We start from the raw sequence: 19,524 nt of genomic DNA, 5'->3' as shown, positions 1-19,524 counted from the left end.
TTCGGTCCCCCCGTCTGAAAACGAGGAAAATGCCCGTACCTGCCTGCGGTTCTCGGGACTCCGATAGTGCAAGGCAAGCCCCTAGCACTGCGAGTATCATGTGATGAGAACTCAGGACCTGGGAGCCCTTGTGGTACCACCGCCTGCGGCAATCGGGCAGGATGCATTGGGAAGCCAAACTATTGCCAAACTTTCTGTGAAATTCCTAGCGGGGGGCGGGGGGTTGGGGGCTGCCTCAGAGGGACACTGCCTGGGAGCTGACAATCACTGCTAGGGTTGGCCTTTGCAACCTCACGTCTGGGAAGCGAGGGTAACGACAGGAACAGCGATGGAGAGAGAGGAGGGAGGAAAGCGTCCATAAGATAATGTCACGTTCAAGCTCTCATCCTCATCCTTCTCCCATCACCACCACATATTTTAAGTTCAAATGAAAGCCATTCATTACCGGGCAGATATGGAGAGGTGGGATGTGTAGGCAGTGAGACAGCATCTTTCGTTGGCAAATGGGGGCAGGGGTTGGAAAAGGAACACAAACAAGCGAGAAACTCAAGCTAAACTGGCCTGTCTGCCTCAGCCTGGGGTGGGAATTTCTCCATGGAAAATTTCTGTGTTTTTAATATTGGGTCATAAGGTAGATTTTATTTGAGCGTTTCAGATTATTTGGTCTTTATTTTGTAAGAAAGTAGCTGTGTTTGCTTTCACAACAAAGTGAAGTAGTTTCAGTTAGAGGAAAAGAGAACAGTGATGCTGAAGGAAGGTTTAGCCTGAAAATCCTAGGTACTTGCGTCCACGTCAACACACACAGACACACAGACAGCCAGACACACGGACACACAAACACACACAGACACACACAGACAGCCAGACACACGGACACACAAACACACACAGACACACACAGACAGCCAGACACACGGACAGACACACAGATACACAAACACACACAGACAGACACAGACAGCCAGACACACGGACACACAGACACACACAGACAGCCAGACACACGGACACACAAACATTCAGAGACACACGGACAGACACACAGATACACAAACACACAGAGACACACACAGACAGCCAGACACACGGGCACACAAACATTCAGAGACACACAGACACACAGATACACAAACACACACAGACAGACACACGGATACACAAACACACAGAGACACACACAGACAGCCAGACACACGGGCACACAAACATTCAGAGACACACGGACAGATACACAAACACACACAGACAGACACACGGATACACAAACACACAGAGACACACACAGACAGGCACACGGGCACACAAACGAGACACACAGAGCAGCACACAGACATACATATACACACAAACACAGACATACACAGAGACTCACAGAGATACATGGACACACATACACACCAAGACAGAGACGCATACAGACACACACACACACACACATACATACGGATAGATGCACACAGACACACACACACACACACGCACATGGCTAGCTGGGCTCGTCCCACCTACCCCGTGCTGCGGGCGGTGGCGTCTTATCTCCTCTCCCCTTTTTATCAAGAAAACCCTGACATCTGCAACCACACAAGGGGTAAATATGGTAGTAAGAACCAAAACCAAAACAGTAACAACAAAACAACACCCTCCCACCACAAAAAAAGCATCTTTCAAGCAAGCAGGCAGGTCTGCAAGGAAATTTTCAAAGACCGTTTCAAGATCTTTACTGCTCGGGAAGTACACATCTCACTGTTTTCAAACATGTTCCTGTTTTGTTTGTTTGGGTTTATTTTTGCCTTCGTTCTGCAGGAAGCCTCACAGATATGGCAGGGTGATTTAATGCGGCACAAGCCTCGCCTCCCTAATTCTTAGAACGTAGATAGATACCACTACCGGTATTCTAGAGTCACACAGCCTCTCACACGAAATCTAGCGAAGTAGAAGCCACGTTTCGTTGGAATCCCTACTTTTAGTTATTCACAGGTTTTTCTTTATGACACAGGAAACCAAATATGAGTTAGTGTTGCAGATATTGATAAATGGGCTTCTACAATGTTCTCAACGGCTGGCAGAACAATACCTGATTCACAGCCAAAAACGGGAGATAACGACTTACCCCTCGTGGGGGAAAGTTAGTCTGGTCACTCTTTTGTCAGGTGTCAGAATTTATTCATGACGACAGATTCTGGCAGATGCCTCTGTGAAGGCACCTGTGAAGGTTTCTCCCTGCCATCTCAGACACTCAAAAGCCAAAGATGATAGAAAATTGACAGTGCACCACGTGATGGAAGAAAAACCAAGCTTTGAAGGAAGGGGTGGCGTTCGCCTGAATGTCTGAATCCGCAGAGCCCTAAGCCCCATCGAGCAGGGGTTTGGAACAAGTCAGGCACCTTCTGCTTGAAGTGGGCAGTGAGCCTGCCGCACTGCGGAGGAATCAAGTGCAAGATCGGGGCCTCTTCCTAGAGACTCTGCTCCTCCTGCTACACTGATATCCAGTTCACTACAGTGCACCAAGACAACGCTCAGCCTGAGGCTGAATTTTCCCCACCAGGCTATCTGCACCTTGAGCGGATAACGAACCACCCTAAGAAAAGTCCATTTTTTTCATCTAACACTGACATGTGAGACTTTCTACAAGATGGTCAAAACGTCTTGAAAGCCAGATTCCTGAAGATCTTTCAAAAGACACTAACCAGTTATATGCCCAGGAGTGGGATCTGGAGAAAAACATGGTTCGAAAGGATACATGCACCCCAGTGTTCACTGCAGTGCTGTATACAATTAGCGAAGGCATAGGAGCAGCCTCAATGTCCACTGACAGATGAATGGATAAAGAAGATGTGGTACGTATATACAATGCAATATTATTCAACCATTAAAAGAATGAAATAATGCCATTTGCAGCAACACGGATGGACCTGGAGATTATCACACTAAGTGAAATAAGTATGATGGAGACGGAGAAAGACAAATATAGGATATCACTTATATGTGGAATCTAAAAAACATAATACAACTGAACTTATTTACAAAACAGAAATAGACTCACAGACATAGGGAACAAACTTATGGTTACCAGGTGGAAATGGTAGGGGGGAGGGATAGATTGGGAGTTTGGGATTGACATGTACACACTGCTATATTTTAAATAACCAGCAAGGACCTACGTCCCTGTGTATAGCACAGGGAACTCTGCTCAATATTCTGTAATAACCTAAATGGGAAATAATTGGAAAAAGAACAGATACGTGTATATGTACAACTGAATCACTTTGCTGTACACCTGAAACTAACACAACACTATTAATCAACTACGCTCCAATATAAAATTTTTAAAAACCACAAAACAAAAACAAAAGACACGAACCAATTCATCCTTATAAACCCCCCTTTTCCCACCACCCCCGACAGGATGTACCTGCTGGAGTGATCTCTACAGTCAACAGACGTTTAAGTGAATTAAGTGGATCATTTTATGTGGCTTGAATGCATGAGTAACTTTTAAGTACGTTTCTTTTAAAAGGAAATTCATTCACTCATCCCTTCCCTTAACTTTCGTTAGAACGTTGGCAGCACAGTCCGCAACTTTACTAAGATTTAGAAGACCTGGCTCTACCAGGCAAGCAACCCCAGGCCATTTACCTAAACCTCTGTGCGCCTCAGTTTACTTGTCTCTAAAACGGGGAGCCTGGGCAAGGTGGTTTCCAAGGTTACTTTGAACCGTAGCATTTGGGGGGTCCACGTGTACGTGGAGTCTCCTCTATAACAGACACGCCGGTGGGCACAACGAGGGAGCAAACGTGCAAAGACACGGTCCCGACACATCCTGTTTACGGTGTCACTGCTTGGCTGTATTTCCAAACTTCCGTCAGAGGTTCCGTCGACTTGGGATCAAATTTCTTTCTTCCTTTAAGTGTATGCCTCTCTTTGATGTGTAGAGACTCTTCGTCAGACAGGGCCCCCTCCTGTTTGCACAGGCGTGGCCTAAGCATCCTTCCGCTCACCTGCGTATCACAGTTCCGCAGGTGTTTTCCTGGCACCCGGCACCAGCAGGAGTTCTCTCGACAACGATGACGACCTCGGCCTGAGCTGCCATGTTTTCGGGAATTCTAGAATGTGGGGTGGGCTCCTGGTCCATGCGGCGTGCCCTGCTCCCCGATGTGGATCCTTCCTCCTCTCTCCCGCCTCAAGAACAAACGTCCTGGCCCGCGGCCTGAAGCCCCGGGACGAGAGACCTGGGTTACAAGCTGTGCATGTCGGACCTGTCATCATCCAGGCTCCGGCAAACAGGCTGCCCTTGGGCAGAGCAGCTTTGCTCATGAATCAAGCTTCAGGGAAGTGGGTGGTTTGTATGTGGGGCCCACTTTGCCGTGACCAAGCCCCTATGAGAACGTCTGAGTGTGAATGAAAAAAAAAAAAACCAACCCTCAACAGTCTACTTTCCATGTCTGCTGCAGGAGGGCCAAGACAAGGTTTTATTTAAAAATAACTCCCTCCTCTTTCCTGAAGGCTGAAAGCAAGCACACGAGCTTAAAAAGAATTCCTCTTTCAAGATCTACTAGTGACTCAGATCAGGAAACGCAGCTCTCAACGTAACGATGTCACATGCAGAACAGGAGAAAACTTGAGGGATGTCTCCCAAGCATTCAGAACTTAGAAATGACCTATTTCTAATTTCTCAAAAAGAGCCTCCTGATAAGACATCTCATGTGATTGGGATGTATTAATGTGACAATCAACAAGTAGAGCAAATGAGTGTCATTTGAGGCTACGCTAAGACATGACACAAGTCCCTACAGAAAGAGAGGTAGTTCATGGGAAGAGGTCAAGTTTCTTGTCACAGGGCTGGATACCTATCCTGGCTATAACCTGCTACTGGGGCAAGTCATGTAACTTCTCTGAGTCTTAAAAAAGAAAAGAAATATAAATATATATGTATGTTATACCTACACACACATGATATATTGATATACATATATAGGGGCCAATTATACTTTCAACGCATAGAATTGTGAGAACTAAGTGAGACACTATAAGCAAACCGTTTCTGTACTGTAAACACAACAGAAATGTAAAGCAGTATTATAATAATAGACATATTCATTCAAATAGATGTTACTCTATTCAGAATTATTTGATATGTAGTCTAGCTTTTGTCCTTTTTCTTCTTTTAGGAATGAGTTTCTAATTAATGCAGTTTATACGTATTTCCTATCTGAACTCTTCACATTTTCAAAGCTCCTACACAAGTGACAGAAGAATACAAGTTTAAAATAACCAGAGAAATAACAGCACAGAAATAGAATAGAGCGACGATTTAAAAAGCATTTACCCTTTGCCGCAGCAACACTCTGGTAACGTACCCTGCTCACGTATGAACTGACTGATGAACGACATTATCTGTTAAGGCATCATCTGCAGTACCAAACAATTGGAAATAACCAGGTGCCCATCACTAGGGGTGGTTAATTAAACACGTGGAGGAGATAGTTACATAATGACCTCCAACAAATCCCTCCTCCTGGTGTTCACTCCCTTGGGTAGATCCTTCCACAACTGACGCTGGGCTGGGCCTGTGACCTGCTTAGGTAATGGAACATCAGCAAACACGTACAAGCAGAGTCTTTCATAAGCCCTTTATTATTGGGACATAATCCCTCTCTGCTTTTGGAATCCGGTCACCATGGGAAGAAGCCTGGACTAGTCTCCTGGAGGAGACACCTAATCCAGCCGGTGGTGGAATCTACCACCGACATGGGGATGAAGCCGTCCTGGACCATCTAGGCCCAGCCAAACTCCCAGATGACCTCATCCATATGAGTAAATCCATGAAAAACCAGAAGGAAAAACCACCACTCAGCTGACCCCAGTCCAAACAGCCCACCAAAGAATTGTGAATAAATAAAACCATTGTTTTCATTTAAGCCACTAAGTTCTGGAGCAGCTTGTCATGCAGTGACAGATAATGAATACCACCATGATATTCCCCAACCAGTGAAATACTACGAAGGTAGTAGCCTACCCATGAAGAAAGAAAAAGGATGCACTGACGTGCTACAGTCTCCAAGATACAGAGATAAATTAACAGGCCAAGTGAAGAACAAGGCTGCCTTTTATGTAGGAAAAAGGAAAAATTTAAATACATATGTATATATACTTATTTTGCATGAAGAGACACTGGATATGTACTCAAGAAATTAACATACATAACTACCTGTTGTCAAGGGAGTTAGGGGGTAGTGAACTGGGGTAGATGGGGACTCGGTGGGAGTGAAAATCATCAATAAAAATGTTTCTAAATTGTTTCAGTATACGAACCATGTGAATCTATTACCTACTCAGAAATAATATTTTTTAAAAAGTAAAACATCAGGGACTTCCCTGGTGGCGCAGTGGTTAAGAATCCGCCTGCCAATGCATGGGACACGGGTTCGAGCCCTGGTCCGGGAGGATCCCACATGCCGCGGAGCAACTTAAGCCCGTGTGCCACAACTGCTGAGCCCGCATGCCACAACTACTGAAGACCACGCCCCTAGAGCCCGTGCTGCACAACAAGAGAAGCCACCGCAATGGGAAGCCCGCACACCGAAATGAAGAGTAGCCCCCGCTCGCCCCAACTAGAGAAGGCTTGCGGGCAGCAACGAAGACCCAACGCAGCCAAAAATAAATAAATAAATAAATTTATTTTTAAAAAAGGTAAAAAATCAGACTAATCCAAGATAGAAATGACAAAGGTTGAAAAAGTAGAATTTCAAATTGATTATTATAATTCTACCATGATGTCATCCCTTACCACAGCCTTCCTCTGAACCAGAATAATCCTCTCTTTGTAATACATAAGGTGAATTGTTAATACAGGTTATCTTCCCTGCTACATTGTAAGTGCCTTGAGAGTAGGAATCAGGTCTCATGCATTTTTGTTTCTTCTGAAACTGGCAAGCACCGTGCAGGGCACAGAGTAAGTGCTCCATAAATGGTTGTTGAGTCAAAGAAATAGATAACGTTGCTGACATCACCAAAGGTCTCCGTCGTTAATGCTGGTGAGTTCTCGAACATCTTCAGCCTAACTTCTCCCATCCATACACACGCTCCACCCACCATCTTTGAAGAATATGATGAGTATCCATCATATTTGGGGTTGGCTTCTCTCATCAACTTACTCTGAACTACGGGGCAGGGTATACACAAAAGCTAAATTTGAATGCCACGAAAGGAAGAAAAGCAAAAGAAACTCCCCCATTTAGAAAGAAAACAACACCACCCATAGAGGAAGTCTAGAAAAAGAAAGATCTTTTATTATTTCTCATCAGTAACAAATTTCACTTCTGTGGTTGAGTAAGCAGCAGCCTGCAGCCAACTAACTCTGCAAAGCCACCCAAGCGGTCCAGATAAGCGGGGCTGTGGGAATGTGGGGCCAGAAGGTCTTCTTCCCCATCCTCAGGCCTCCGGAGAAGTCGGTGCTCAGGCCACTGTGAAGAGGTGGCCTGTTCCGACCATAGCATTTCCAGGAAAGAGGAGGCCACGGCTTTCTCCGTCACTCGTTTCGGGGCTTGACAATTCTCCCTGGAAATCGGCACTTACTTTGAACCTGTGACTCTCCTCCTGTCCCCTCCCCTCTGCCTCTTCTGTTACGGTTTGCTGTCCCCGGGTCTGACCTAATGAAAACTTAACCTCTTGGAGGAGGAGGTCTGGGTCGCCTCACCTCCATCCTTGCGTCCAGATGTGCTCGTCACAGCCACTCCCAACCCCCGGGCGTCCTGGACTGCACCCTCCAGCAGCATCCCGCGGGGACCCTGGCGCTGTCTGTGCTCTTCGAACACAAGCCAAGATAAGAATAACACGGGCAATACGAGGCTGACAGTCCCGGGCTGAGCAGTAAAGGACACGCATAGTTGGTGTGTATACCACTGTGTCAAGAGAGCCAGGGCAGCCAAATCTTCCCCCCTGTAGGTTCTCACCATCTCTGTTTCTCTCATACCAAAGAATTCCAATTCCTGAACTGCTCTCTCTGACTTCATCTCCCAACTGGTGGGTCCATTTCACTGTCGTCTGCCATGTTGCATTTCCCCCACAGCTACGGCAATGGGGACTCTGTCGCTGCGGGGATCATCCTTCGGAGGTTCCACAGGTAAAGAAGGTCAGAACGCTGAGGCCGACAAACTAAAAGGCAGCTATGCTTTCGCCACAGGAGATCAACAAGCACAGTTGCTTCTGTGCCTGCCGAGTGCAAGGAGGTGAGTGAGATGCTGTCAGAGGCAGAAAAGAGTAAGACATCATCTCTGCCACTTAACAAGAGGAACGCTGGTAAGATGGCATTTAAAGAAAGGAATGTTGGCTTGGATGCCGAGAGCTCACTGACGGGTCAGGCAGCTGTGCGGCCATCAGGACCGGGTAGGACGGAGGCAGTGAAAATGGCAAAAGAGGAAAGAATCAACGAGCGGGTCAGAGGAAGCCTGAACGCGGATTCCTGGGTGCAGAGGAGAAATGTATGACGGAGGATGCTTTCCAGATTTCAGGTCTGGAAAAAAAAAAGGAAGCCTATGCCACTCCTGACAGAGGCAGAGAGAGCTCATGGGGAGTGGGTTGTCCTGAGGACCCAGTGAATTGGGGAGAAAACAAGAGGAAATAGAACACTCAACTTCAGATGAGACACTCGGACTGGGGATATAGTTTTATGATGGAAGCCATGAGAATAAAAGCCTTGTGGAGGAGCGAAGGCACAGGAGAGGAGAAAAAGGGACGGGCTCGGGGATCTCTCCGCAGGCTCAGCGTTAGGACGGAAGCAGCAGAGGCGGAGGCGGGGCCGCTCTCAACCATCGCTGAAGACGTCCCGCAAGTGGGCGTGGTTCTGCGCCCCCCCCCCCGCCCCCCCCGCCGCCTTAGGTGCTCCATGAATGCTTCATAACTGTTTGGAGAGGGAAAGGGAAATGCAGTGGTCAGAAAAGCGGGAAGAAAACCAGCAACGGATCCAAGTCACATCAGTCAAAGGAGAAGAATAACTCAAAGATGGTCAAGGGCTAATGCTGCGTGGAGAATTACATGATTTTCTGAAAACCCAAGGGCACACCAAGGGTTCCAGGCTGCCTGGTCCCCCAGCGCGCTGGGTGAGTGAGTCCGTCACCGGGAGCTCCTGCCTTCACCATAAAGTCTGCACAGACTCCCCCAGGGTGGCGCTGCCTTACCTGGCATTAAAAAAAAAAAAAAAAAAATCCCTGGGATTTATAATATTTTCAATTTAATTTCTGTGCTGTTTCAGTTTTGACGGTGAGATGTGGAAACATCGAATAAAAGTCTGAAAGGAAACTTGGGACGTTCAGGCTTGCATCGATTCCACTGACGCCGGTTACTCTAACCTTGACTTTGAAAAGAGAAAAACCGGCATGGGAATTACCTTTAAAAAAAAAAAAAAAGGCGAGTCTTCAAAGATGCTGGCAGTTGATTTCACATCCGAGGGAAGGTACTTGATTAGAGGGACTCTTAACAAGAAGAATTGAAGACCTAAGTAAATATTCCCCATCTGCTCCTGGGCCTGCCACCTGGCCCTTATCCTGTCTGCTCTGCTGATAGGTTTCAACCGACCAATTCTGTTTTATTTGTGCAAGTCGAGAAGCCACCTGTCGTGGAATAGACTCACGCATTAAACAAAGTGAACATTTCTTATTTCCGTGCTTCCCATATGATTTTTTTTTTTTTTTTAAACACAAAGCACTCCCTTTCACCTTGAGCAGATTTAAGAAATGCTGACTCCAAAGAACAGGTACAAACAAGGCAATCTTTTGTTTATGAAGATTGTTAACAACCCACTTGTAGAAGGACTCCTCCTGTCCCCAACACTGGTGGATCAATCCATCCACACTTTTTAGCTCATTTCCCTGGTTGTTACGTGTGAAAGTGGAGCAAAAAGGTTTTAAAGGGGGCGTGGTATATTTGTGCTAAAAACAGGCACCACACAAATCCAGAGATGGGAGCCGAAAAGAAATTCCAGGTGTAGGGAACAGTGTAAGAGCAAAGCGAGAAGAAGGGAGGTGCACGGTGTTTGGGGGACTGTACGTCAGGATGGAGGGGATGCAGGGAAGGGTATTGGGTTGAGGACTTGCAGCCACGAAGGCTGGGAGAGAGGGGGATTCTTCGTGGAGAGCCTTTAACGGTCAAGCTGAGGAAGGCTGGCCTCTTCCAGAGAACTGGGCACCAGCGGAAGGTCTGAGCCAGGGAACAGGAAGGTCCCAGTGGTGCCTGGCTGCCACCCAGGAGAGGGAGGGGAACCTAAAGTGCTGTGGGAACAGCATCGGAGCTAAAACCGCAGGGACCCCCTGATTCCATAAGCCCCTGGTCTCACCGGTGGCCAGAGTCTGGTGGCTTTGGGTCTCCTGGAATTAGTGTCAGTTCAGTGCCCATGCCCAGCAGTCCTCAAAAGGTCTAGTGTTTCCTTTTCCCCAATACGCCGTCACCCTGGTGAAAGGCTATAGGCCCCTTTGGGGAAAGCTGGGAGAAAGATTAAGAGTATAAACGTGGGGCAGCGTAGCAGGGTGCTTCCTCAAGGGGAACCAGCCTCCCCTTCATTCAAGGGGCCCTGGGTCTGTAAACTGGCCCAAGTCTGGGAATTGACTGAGGGGCCGTGACTTTCGGTTTTTATGATTCAAGTTTGACTTACGTTCACTTGACCTAGAACTGTTCTGCTTACACAGATCAAGTAAGAATTTAGTAGCCTGTCCGTGGATTTCACAGCTAGCAACACCCTGAGGACAGAGTTGGAAGGGGAGGAAATGAGGTGGGAGGGTTTGGGTGTGGAAGAAAGAGAGAAGGTGGAACCGAACTTGGCTGAGACGTGGGACCAGGATGAGGTGCTCCCGTGACCAGAGACTGACAACGTCAGGGCGAGGGGGCAGGTGGGGGGAGGAAGAGGCCGAGCTGGGCTGGAAATGGTGGATCATCCAGTGGACGCGACCAGCAGAGAGTCGGATGTATGGGATGGAAGCGGGAGGACTGTCGGGTCGGGAGGTAGGGGTTTTGGAACCATCTGCATACAAGCAGAAAGGGTGGGCGGGAGGAGACGTGATATGAGGGAGGGAGAGAGCAGAAGGTCTGCACCAGGCCGCAGGTCGGCTTCACCCGAGTAGGAGGAGAAAGAAAAGCCGGGGAGCTGGTCAGATGGGCTGCTCGGCGAGACGGGAGGAAGACTGAGGCTTGTGCAACAGAAGCGAGAAAGTCTAGTGTTTCAAGAGGGATGTTTCCTGGGGTTCCAACTGCTGCAGAAACGTAAAGCAGCATGGCTCTGGATGTCCTCAGAAATCGGTAATCCCCTTGTAAGACAGCTGTTTCAGGGGAGCGATGGGAACAGAAGACCCACTGGAGAGGCGGGAGGGGCGGCGGGAAGGAGGAGCTGGGGGTGAGGGACTGGAGTTAGAGGTGGACAGCTTTTAAGAAGCTTCAAGACACGGGGAGGAGAAATTATTGTAGAAATTATTGTAGCAGCAGAGTTAAAGGTAATTTTTTCCAGGATTTGGATGCCCTAAGTACACTTGCGGACAGTGAAGGGGAGATGGGGAAGGTTCTGGAAGGCTGGGGAGCCCTGGAAGGGCCTGGACTATTGACCAGAGGACAGATGTGAGTGTACAGAAGGTCCTTCACGAAGGCCTCGGGGCTCACCCTCTGGTTATAACCTTGGTGGTAGGGGAGGGGTGCAGTGTGGACTCAGGCCCCCAGGAAGAACAGTCTTTTATTTATTTTTTTTTTTTACAAAATAGTGAATGCAAAATTAGCATTGAGTCTTTATTATCTTATCGCTGGCTTCAAATTTCATTCCTGTGTTAACACTTTCCCAGTGTGTTTGGTTAAAACTTCCTTAGTTTGTAACATTCTCACCAGAAAGGAGTTTCCAGCAGCAATTCCGGGAGCAAATGTGTTCCCCTAAGTGCATATTGCTCTTTTGTGAATGAGACACAAAGAACTTGAACTTCTAACTAATGAAAGATACTGGATTAACAGATAATATGTTATCTGGGTATGAGTTCAGTCATATGTCTCAGAACGAGCTTATCTTGCCCTGAAGCCTTCTGTTTTCCTCAGTTCATTTTTGTCCCTGCCATTCAGACCGGGTGGCAGGTTCTTATTTCTTGCCATTCATTTCTGCAGGACTCCTCTGAATCAATCCAGTTGCTTCGTGCTGAGCTCGACTTTGAAGGCTGGGCCCTTGCCTGTCACTCCTTGTAACCCACGAGCTCCATCCTCACTCGTGATCTGAGTGTTCCCTGACCCAGTTCTGAATCTCCGGCCCTTCTCTTTACTTCTCTCCACCTCGCCCCAAATACCAAGTCGTAGGCTCAAGCGTTGCTCTGTCTCAGCATGTCTGCCGTCCCGCTGTGGGCTGCTTCCTCTGCATCCTTCCAGAGCCTCAGAAAACTTCCTCTTGAGTGGCTGCTCCTGTTCTCCCCACCCAAACCTTCCTCTTCTGGTTTTCTGAGCCCACGGGAGTCTCTGTGGGTGGCATCCTTTATTTCCAGTTTTAAGCCAACTCTGCTTTTTAAGTGGTCACCTTAATCCTTCGCTGAAATTCTCTTTGGTGGAACACTGTAGTTTTGGCAACCCCTTACTGCCTACATTTTAGGGAGTGGGGCCTGATTTTAGTCCTTCAGACACATACAGTGAAATCGGCACCTGACAATAAGAGATGTTGCTGACAGGCATAGTCTTCTTCTCCTGAATGTAAAATATCATGGCACTTTGCGTTACTCGAACTTAGCTGCAATCTCTGGCTCTCCCTGGCTAAGGACGCCCTTGCCAACACAGCAGAGCCACGCCGAGCAAAGGCCCTTCTACGAGGCACCAGAGGGAAGCTCTTACATCATGAGAATCAGGGGACAGACGATCTCTGATTCGCCTGGTCCTTGCACAGGTTTTATCAGAAATGTAGCCAGTTTGCTCTGGGGGTGGGGGATTTTAATGACTGTGAGAGTAGAACACTGCATTTCTAGCTGCTCTCTATTGTTACAGGAAACTTCTAAGTGGCCCTAAAAATACTGAATTTAATAGTTTTGAAAATTCCGAGTTTCTCCAACGGAAAGGAGGAAAGGGAAGGAAGTTACGATGCTTTCAGGGGGCACGTGAATTAGGGTGTCCCATTTTAGAGATTAGAAAACCAAGGCTCGACAGTGAGTCTCATAGTGCTAAGTAGCCACAAGCCACAACTGGGACCCAGGTTATCTCAGGTCTGAATTCCAAGCCTTATCAAATATAGGTTACTACCTTTACAAAAAGGATGAAAAAGTGTGGAAAGGAATTGCAGGAAGGGGGAGTGGGAGAGAGAAAGAACATCTAGAAAATTCAAACTTGTTAAGACACATGTCCCTTAATTTATACATTGCTCTTGATTAAGACTCAGTGACCTGAATTCTTACACACAGTGAAAGGGAAAAGCAGGTAAACAGAATCAGGCTCACTGAATATGTTACTCTCCCTCCCCAAACTATAAAGGTTGGTTTCAGATTCTCAAATAAAACTGTATGTAAAAACAGTAAAACAGGCAAATCACTCACTCTTGCAGCCAGTTGCAGTGACTTGGGTGCTTTTCTTGACAAATATTCAAATGTCACACACCAGCATCATGTGCTCAATACTATTTCAGTCAATATGACTTGTGTTAAAGTCACCTGAATTGGGGGATTGTTTGATCTTAGTATCACTGACAGGGTCTCACACAACAGCCCTCACTGCTAACAAGCTCAAAAGAAAGACTTTAGTTTAGGAAACCAGCATTTTCTTAGAAAAGGTTGGTGGGGGAAGCAGTTCTCAGTAAAAGATAAACCACAGACCTACTGCATTCAGCCTAATTGTACATATTAAACCACACACACACATACACACACACTCACACAAACCTACACTATCAAAATAATGTTTAGGCTCTGTCTAATCCACAAAGGTGAGTAAATTCAGAATTAAGACGTTAAAACCAGAATCCTACTCAAGACTTTCCCCGACATTGAGACTGTACTGAAGAATGATGGAACTGGCTTCTAGATCACCTCGTTTGTTCTCCATGCAACTCTAATAACCCACATTAATCCAGAGGTTCTTTTCTTGGTGGGACACCAAGAGCCAACATTCTGTTGCAGAACAGGCTGGTCAGAATTCTCTAGGAGACAGAATCTATTTCTACCTCAAAGTACAGGGAAGCCTCAGGCTCTCAGGGACTCAAGGTCCCAAAATGATGTTAGATAAAAAAAATTAAAGGAGGGGGGAGCTGGGAGAAACCTTTCTGTCAGGTGGAGAGCCTATCAACAGAAAAATTAGGGATGGAAACAGCTAACACAGGCCAGTGACCTTGAGGTTATATCAAAAATGATATGGGGGGGGGGCTTGCTGGCCTCAAAGTGCCATCTCAACGGCAGGCATTGGCTGCAAATGCCAAGCCTCTTTGTGGGAAAGTGAGAGGGACCGAAAGGAAAAGAAGAAGAAAAGCAAAAAGGACAACAGAAGTGGCAGCAGACCTTGGCAACCAGGATAAGAGTAGAAAGCACCAGACAGTCCAGACTTAGAGGAAGACAGGCAGTGGGGAGGGAAGAGAGGGGTTGCTGTACCTGCTCTCCTCTTGGAGGTACAGCAAACGGCCCCGCTCAGGAGATGGCCTGTAGGATCCAACCCACCCACTGCTTGCGGACCTCTAACACCACATGGACAGTTATTTTTAAAGCACTGGAAATGTAAACCATGTTACAGGAACTCTTACTCAGATCCCACCTTGCCATACATCCATGTACTTTTTTTTTTAAAGATTATTTTGATGTGGACCATTTTAAAGTCTTTATTGAATTTGTTATAATATTGCTTCTGTTTTATGTTTTGGTTTCTTGGCCCCAAGGCATGTGGGATCCTAGCTCCCAGACCAGGGATCAAACCCACAACCCCTGCACTGGAAGGCAAAGTCTTAACCACTGGACTGCCTGCCTTTCCATCTGCGTATTTTGAATGCAAAGGTTCAGAAGTTGTGTGTGATGTGTTTCACCTTTTGAATTCTTCCAAAAACTGTAAAGAAAAAATTAAAACCAAGAGGGAAATTTCTAGCTGCCATGCTAACCAAATGTTGTCAGGTTAAAAAAAAAAAAAAATCATCCTAAACATAAAATAACACTTCAGGCCATAAGATTCATTTCCATAAATATTTCTTCCCCAGAACCCAATTCTAGAAAACCATAATCTCCTCTTAATGAATTCTCTAATGTGTATTACTGTGATGGTCTTATTGTGGCCCCATGTTTGTCTTGAAGTTTGGGACTCCAAAGGGACCCTGTCCCCCCATCCTTCCCGGCAATTTAGGGGCACTTTTCCTTGGTGGTGACAATGTCACAGCCACATGGAAGGATGCAAAAAAAAGGTACTTCATGCACTGCTGGTGGAAACAGAAATTGCTATACCATTTAGCAAGCAATCTGGAAATATCTATCCAAATTCAAAAATACCATCATTGATGAAGTCATCTCATGCCCATATGACCACAGCACTATTTGGAGCAAAATCATTCAATAGGTTGTGCCATGGTCAACTAAGGAATAGTATGCAGCCATGAAAAAGAAAGAACAGAGGAATTTCAACAATGTATCCTGTGAAGTGAGAAAAAAACAAGATGCAGAGAGGGACATATGATATGATCTGATTTTTATAAGGTATTGACCAAAATCACATGTTTCTGTGCCTATCCATCTATCTACCTAAATGTCTGATATAATTATATGAGCGAAATGGAGAGAGGCACAGAAGGGTACACACAAGGCTGATAACACTGGCAACACGGGGGAGAGGGATTCGGGTGGAAGGAAGGAAGGGAGTGGGAGGAAAGAAATAAGTGAAAATGAAAGAAGGTAGCAACCATAAAAACCACATGGATGCCACCATCTCATTTATAGGAAATCGTGTGTGTGTGCTCAGGCACACGTCTGTAAACAGAAGATGATGAGATAGTCTGCAAAATGTCAATGGTTTTTATTTCAGGGTGTTGAGATGTTTTTAAATATAATTTTTACTTTACTCCTTATATATATTTTGAAAAATATTTACAACCACCTGTATTGTTTATAGAATCAGAAGAATTCATTGAGAGAGAAATATAAAAAGTCCCACGCAAGGCAATACAGGTCCCCAGAGAGGAAGCAACTAGAGAGAGAAGGCTGCAACGTCAAGTTGGGACCAGACTGGGAAGGCTCTCAGTAACAGGAAAGACAAAAGAACAACGTGTAGGCTGTGTACCAACATAGTAACAACGGGCTGCTGTTTTGGTGGTAGATTATGAGTAATTCTTTTTCTTCTTTTTGCTATTCTCTATTTTCCGGATTTTCTGCAAAAACCATATTTTGCTTTTGTAATCAGAACCAAAAAATGTATTATTTAAAAAATTATGCCATGAGGGCCTCCCTGGTGGCGCAGTGGTTGGGAGCCCGCCTGCCGATGCAGGGGACGCGGGTTCGTGCCCCGGTCCGGGAAGATCCCACGTGCCGCGCAGCGGCTGGGCCCGTGAGCCATGGCCGCTGAGCCTGCGCGTCCGGAGCCTGTGCTCCGCAACGGGAGAGGCCACAACAGTGAGAGGCCCGCGTACCGCAAAAAAAAAAAAAAAAAAAAATTATGCCATGAAAGTTTTTAAGTGGGAAGGGTCACTTAATGATTAATGATGAGTGATGTTTTAGGATATTATGCAGTGGTCCCCAAAGACAGAGATTAAAAGCCATTTACGAAGGAGTAGTATCAGTGAGAGTTGATAATGGCCCCCAATCAAGAGGAAATAGCGGACATGGAAAGGTACATAGTGGGCCTCAGATGTTTTTTAAATAAAGGGATGAATAAGTGAAACATTGATGAAGAAGAACCGCTAACCTCAGCGGCCCTTTGTAAAGTTTATATGGATGCCCGCAAAAACACAGCCAGATGTCCGTCGGCTGATTTAATCCAAAATTACAGAGGGCTGTAATCGTACAGAGAGACCAGCCCATGGTGAATATCACGTCCCTAAGTGCAGCCACATCTCGCAAGCCATGTCAAAGACAGGTACAACACCCAAGGGAAAAGACCAAAGTGGCAGAAACCATAGGCGATAAAGAGAAATTATGGGATGCGATGATGTAAAAAGCTTTCCTCCACCCAAAAAAGACAAGTCATTGACAAGCACTGCATGCAACAAACACTGGAATGTTGTAGATCACATAAAAATATTCCCAGGTAACTTCTGGCTTGCATTCATTTTATACTATAGCCAACTTTAAAAGTTTCTGACCAGTGTTAGGAGAAATTAATTTAAAGTTTTTTATCCAATTGTGGTTTGCTTTCTTCTAAAAGTTGGCACATTCTGAGAACTCCCCTTCATTCGAAGTATTCAGGAAGAGGATGGGTGGCACCGTGTTTGAGAGGGTGGCGGTAGAAGGCTTCCAAAGGACTTCCCAGCTTCAAGAGTCTCTGAGTCAGGAGGAGACATCATGCCAACTGCCAGATTTGGTGCCTTCTCTCTCTCAGATGCTCCAATTGAGGCCGTTTGCTAAATAAGCCACGTTTATGTTTTCCTGGCATTCCTGAAGCAGATGTAATATAACTGAAGGCAAACAATTTTTAGTAACGCCAATTCATGCACTGCCATCTAATCACCACGTAACCATGAAGCTAAAATGTTTACCCAATATCAAAGACCGAGCCAAAGAAACCAAAAGGCATTTTGTAAGACAAAGTACTGGCCGGTACTTCCCATAAAAGGATTTATGGAGGGTTATCCTGAAATGGCTCCAGAGGAAAAGTCGACGTGACTTGGTTTCTAATCACACAGAGGATCGCCCTGCTGTTTTTCCAAATGGTCAGAAAAAAACTGGGGAGGGATTGGACAGGTTGCCACAGAGAACCAGGGTCCTCCCGATAAGAGTTTCGGGGCGGGCGCGTCAGAAAGTAAGCCAGAGCCCAGCCGCCCCCCGGAGGGCACCGCCCCCTGCCGCCCATCGCTGACCCAGGGCACCTCTCCACCCGCGACCACCTCTGATGGTAATGGGCATCCTTCCCGTTCTCCGCGCGGGTGCTGTGTTCCCCTCCGCCTTCCTGCCTTCTCGGCGGCCCCTCCCTGGGTCTCAGCGTGGCGGGCTCTTCATCACCCCGCAGCCCTCTCTTCCTCCAAGTCTCGCTCAAAGCCCGCCTCTCCCCAGTCTGATACCAACCAATTCGGGTCTTTCCTCCTATCTGAGTCCCCTCCTGGTTTGTGTGCTCAATTAACGTGAAATAGTTGGCAACATTTTTTAATGGGAAGGGCCCCAGTGCATGACTCCCATTGGATCTCCTAAAACCCTAAATATCCCACAGAGCGGAGAGAGGAAGAACTTTCTCCCCTCCTTTCCTTCCTTCCCTCCTTCTTTCCGTGTAGTGTTTATCCAACATCTATTTCATGCAAAGCACCTTTCACGGTTTCTTCAGGTACTATTTCACATACTCTCCTCACAAACCTCCCTAGAAATCAAGAGCACCCTCCCAGCCCAGCTCTGCTCTTCTCCAGCTTTCCACAGTCTTGTCCTCGGGTCACCATCCTCTCTTGGTGACCCGAGTCCCTTGGCGTCCTGTTTGGTTCTTCTTTCCTCCTCAACCCTACATCCGACCAACTGCCAATTCTCTGTCTCCTATCTGCCTCCTCCTTTTTTATTCCCCCACCTTGATATCTCTCCTGAACACCAAAGCCTCTTCATTACTGGTCTCCCCGCAGCCGGGTTACCATTCTAACTCACGAGTTGCTTGATATCACTGCACGAATCCACAACTTTATGTAATTCCTGTTGTCTGCATGATATAACCCGAGTGCCCTAGTTTGACATTAAAGGACATCCCAGCTATTAACACGTAGCTTCCGGACACACAGGGCTTCTTCTGATTCTCCACACAGGCCAAGCAACTGGACTCGTACAGGTTTTTTGTTCGTGCCATTCCTGCTCTGTGAAATGGCCTTCACCCAACTCTGTCCTCGGGTAAACTCCTACTTTTCAAACCTAGCTCACGTGCCACCTGCCTACCCCAGGTCAAAAGTGATTGTTCTTTCTCCTGCACTTTCTTAGACTTCGTGGTTTACAGCTCCAAGGCTGCCTCTAGATATAAAATCCTGGAGGAAAGAGATAGTATCTGTTTGTCTTTGCATTCCAACACCGTGGCCCAACCACAACAGGACCCCCTCAGCACACGCAGGAACGGCGTTATCAGCACTAGGAAGTGAGTTTACTAGCCTCCACTGTCCTCCAAGTGTTCCTCGGAATTTCAAGCTAACAAACACTTATGAAATACCTACTCTATACAGAGCACTCTGGCAGGAGCTGCAGAAACAAGCCAGCTAGTGAGCCATGGTGTTTGTAATGTGTCTTTTTAAAGACCTACCTCACCTATTAGGCTAAGCCACCGAATACACCATTTTATATATATATATATATATATATATATATAAAATGAATAATATTATTCATTATATGAATAATATTATAATAATATAATGTATAATATAATATATAATATAAATATATAATATAATATAATAAT

The 19,524-nt window shown here is 46.3% G+C and overlaps 1 protein-coding gene and 1 long non-coding RNA gene across 8 annotated transcripts in view; both read right to left on the bottom strand.

Annotated features, from left to right (window-relative positions):
* The window catches only part of BCL2 (BCL2 apoptosis regulator), a 182,674-nt gene that overhangs the window by 66,842 nt on the left and 96,308 nt on the right, over positions 1-19,524 (bottom strand). The window lies entirely within an intron of this gene.
* LOC136792667 (uncharacterized) lies at positions 7,270-8,214 on the bottom strand. Its single transcript, XR_010836783.1, has 2 exons — positions 7,697-8,214; positions 7,270-7,557 (listed from the first exon to the last, which is right to left on the bottom strand). It is a non-coding gene; the product is annotated as an uncharacterized lncRNA (long non-coding RNA).

This window comes from Kogia breviceps, chromosome 15 (assembly GCF_026419965.1).
Source record: "Kogia breviceps isolate mKogBre1 chromosome 15, mKogBre1 haplotype 1, whole genome shotgun sequence".
Taxonomy (NCBI): domain Eukaryota; kingdom Metazoa; phylum Chordata; class Mammalia; order Artiodactyla; family Physeteridae; genus Kogia; species Kogia breviceps.
This window is presented reverse-complemented; position numbering and strand designations above follow the sequence as displayed.